Source organism: Sminthopsis crassicaudata, chromosome 3 (assembly GCF_048593235.1).
Source record: "Sminthopsis crassicaudata isolate SCR6 chromosome 3, ASM4859323v1, whole genome shotgun sequence".
NCBI classification, from domain to species: Eukaryota; Metazoa; Chordata; class Mammalia; order Dasyuromorphia; family Dasyuridae; genus Sminthopsis; species Sminthopsis crassicaudata.
In genome coordinates, this window is record NC_133619.1 from 439,514,605 (window position 1) to 439,518,599 (window position 3,995).

Consider the following 3,995-nt stretch of genomic DNA (forward strand, 5'->3'; position numbering starts at 1 on the left):
ACTTAGAACATTGCATAGTGAGATAGTGGAATTTAAATGCAGTGGTTCTACTATCAGCACCAGTGGGTTTAGATCACTATTGAAATGTTGACAGAACTATTATATATTCTATTTCTATTCATTGTCATACTTCCTTATTTTTAAATATTCAAGAGATGAGCTGGCTTAGCCAGGTATTATTGATTTTGACTTGGGTTCAAATTATCAATGATATGATTGTACATAGTTGGCAAATTAAAAAGAATTCCTGTATCAGTACCTAGATATTCTGATACAGCTTTTTTTTCCCCCATATAACATTTGGTCCTTGAGTCATTCAGAACTATTCAACTCTCTTTCTAAAGGAAGTATTCATTATATACATATATATATATACATATATATATATGTAGCCCTCTGAGTAGCTTTTGATTTCTTTCATTTCTTAATCATAACCTGTATTTCCCAACATAGTTTTAATTGTTATCCTAATGGCTTACCTTCTCATTAAAATATCCACATATGTGCTTATTTGTTTTAGACAACCTTGTCAAGTTCTTTATAGAATTTCCCCAGTTCGTGTTCAGTAATGAATGTTAGGATTTTTATACTAATGTCTTTTTTTTGTAGAAAAAAACAGTTTTGTAAATGAGATAGAACATTATAAACCCAAGAGAACTCATGGACAAAGAGAATAACTCCCATAACTAACCCTCATCTCTGCAAGAGAGTTTATATGGAATATCCATCCAGTTAAAATCGACACTCTCTCCCTAGAAATTTGATTAAGGTTTTTCTGAAAAGATTTCTGGACAGTCTTTTCAAATAGCAAGGGAGAAGGGAATGGAGGAGAACCTAATCAAAACTTTGTTTTCTTTCCGTTCCTCTTCTTCCTCCTCTTTCTTCTCCTCTTCCTCCTCCTCCTTCTCCTCTTCAGCCCATTGTAAATTGTAAATCATCCCAACCTCAAAAGTTTTCTCAGCCTCTGCTACCAAAGGCCCCTTGGCTTTCTTTGTCCCCTCTTCAGCCACTGAAATCTCCATGACCACCATTGCCATGACTACTTCCCCAGCCTCCAGATCCCCTGGATTTGGCCCAGTTCAGAGCTACATTATTTCCATCAATCTCCCCAACTTCCATGGCCTCCTGCAGTTTTAGGATCTTTTCAGTTGAAGTCCACAAAATTGAAGTCTTTAGATGTCCTTGTCTCCCTGTGCTGGCACCAATGTGCCAGCCGTGGAATGAATCTTTCAATGTTTCTTCTATTGTTTCTTCAGACAGACTTTTGGTGAACAAAGTTTTGTAGGACTGGCTCCTGGTGGTGCACTAATTTGCCTTCTATATCTTTAGTCTGATCACTCTGACTCCAATTTCTATATTGTTTTAAAAAAATCAGAGTTTCTTTCATAGCTTCTATAGTGGCAAGTTCAATGAGTATGCACCTTTGGGTTAGCCTTAGTTATTCTGGAGTAAGCTGGTAGACACTACCTTTTCAGTCATTTCCTGAAGATGTTCTATAGTAGTAGTAGTACTCTGGGTAAGATTATTCAGCAACTGTGTCTTTACTATGCCAACTTGCTGTTATTATTGCTCAAGGAATTATTCTTCCCACCCCTCAAATTCTCTTGTCTTTGACTTTTCTCCCTTCTATAATCCAAAATGAGCTCCTGACTATCAATCTCAGTACCCTTTCTGCTTAAATTCAATGGAAGGAATTCTTTTGAGTATCTTGTCCTTGGTGCAGACCAGTCTAAACTCAATAACAACTTCAAACACTTCCTTAAGTTCCTCCTGAGTTACTTTGTAAGGCAGACTCTTGACAAAGAGTTTCCTTGCATCTTAATCTTTTTTGTTTTCTTTTAAGTTTTTCCAGTTTCATTTCAGAGTCAAGGACTTTGGAGTCATTGAGTTTCAGAACTTTTTCCAAGTCCTTGGCTGGTTCAGATTCCAACAGGCAAACTTCCTGGTGGTATGAATGTGGCCATCCAACAATTGTAAGGTCCTGTTTTACAAAGAAATTTATAGTGGCTTTGTTGAAGTTCAGGTGACCAACATAGAGGTTAAAATTTGTAGATGTTTTAGTTTCCAGTTTCTATTTCTTGACTTTGGAAACATTCTGTTTGCATATTTCTTTTTCACTCTTCCTTGATGCATTTTTTTATGGGAACTTCCTTTTCTTTCTCCTCTCTTCCTCCTCCTTCTCCTCTTCATTTTTCTCCTCTTCCTCCTTTGATTCTATGGTTTTCTTAGCTTTGCCAAGAGCAGATTTCACAAATGCTTCCTTCCCTTCAGCAAGTGTGGTATCCACAACTTCTTCAGTCTCATCTTCATCCTCATCACTATCCTCCTCAGTCTTGGTTGTCTGGACCTGTCCTCATTTTGGGGGCTTTTTGGTGACTCAAATTTTTCATTCTTTTTCACATTCCTCTTCTTCAGATTCACTATCCTCTTTCTTGACATTCTTCCCATTTTTTTGTTCCTTTTGCCCTGTGGGCACATGAGTGGAGCTGCTGGTTCAGCTAGAGTAATGCCTCTTTGCCTGCTCTGATAAGAGCTTTGACTGGAGTAGACACTTTTTTAGTGGTAAGGAACTGGAAACTGAATAGATGATCATCAGTTGGAGAATGGCTGAATAAGTTATGGTATATGAATGTTATGAAATGTTATTATTCTGTAAAAATGACCAGCAGGATGATTTCAGAGAGACCTGTAGAGACTTATATGAACTGATGCTAAATGAAGTGAGTAGAACCAAGAGAAAGAACATTGTACACAGCAACAAGATTATGTGATGATTAGCTCTGATGAACATTACTCTCATCAACAACAAAATGATTCAGGCCAGTTCTAATAGACTTATGATGGAGAGAGCATCTGCATCCACAAAGAGGACTATGGGAACTGAATGTGGATCACAACATAGTATTTTCACCTTTTTGTTGTTGTTTGCTTGCTTCTTGTTTTCTTTTACATTTTTTTCTTTTTTGACCTGATTTTTCTTGTGCAGCATGATAATTGTGGAAATATGTGCAGAAGAATTGAACATGCTTAACATGTAATGGATTACTTGCTGCCTAGAGGAGGGGATGACGGGAAGAGAGGTAGAAAAATTGGAATAGAGGTTTTGCAAGGATGAATGTTGAAGACTATCTTTGCATATATTTTGAAAATAAAAAGCTATTATTTTTTAAAAGAGTATTTATATGACTGAAAACTTCCCTTTCTTTATGATGTATGTCAATATATTTCAAGGCCAAAAATTGTCTTGTGGCCAAATTAGAATGGAAAATACTTCTTTAGAGTATGGACACACCTATTTTTTTTCTTCCTACAATTCCTTCTCATGTTAAAATTTTGAAAAGGATAAAAATTAGAAAAAATCCAGAAAATTTAAAAAGTATGACTTTGAGATTTTAGCCTTTAGGTAGGGACTAAAAATCACCTCATCATTGTTTTTAAATGTTATATTCTCTTCAAATGAAGAATTTCCCTTAAAGACTCTGATTTTTCTGCATGATTTATTAAAATAAAATGAAGTAGAAACCTTCATTCAATTTTTCCAAATAATAAAGAAATGATTTCAGTTTATAATCAGGTGAGGGATTGGTATTTTAAGATAAATAAAAATTGCTTCTTATTTTTTTTTCAAAAGAGAGATAGATTCAGTTTTCAATATGGTTCACAGTTTCCCTCTTGACTCAGATGCCAATTAATAAGTGAAAAACAGGCAACTAAAATGTGTGATTGAGTCATACCTTAGAGATCACTTCAGCTAGCTGAATATACCTACCTGGATAATGTTTCAGGAGTCTTTGGAGCTGAACCACATAACCTTCCCCATAGCTCACCTTTAATAATTATTTATTAATATTGAAGATTATTTATTCTGAAAAGTTGAGCCCTTTCTTCTTTCTCTGCAAGAAGAGGAACCTGAAGGTATGGAATCAGCTTATATACAGTAAACTTTCTCCCAAGACCAGAAAGAATATCATTAAATTAATATCTTTTTGGAAGTT

At 35.4% G+C, this 3,995-nt stretch overlaps 1 pseudogene; it reads right to left on the reverse strand.

Annotated features, from left to right (window-relative positions):
• Positions 1–1,002: 1,002 nt before the first annotated feature.
• LOC141562214 (nucleolin-like) lies at positions 1,003–2,439 on the reverse strand (annotated as a pseudogene).
• Positions 2,440–3,995: the final 1,556 nt, after the last annotated feature.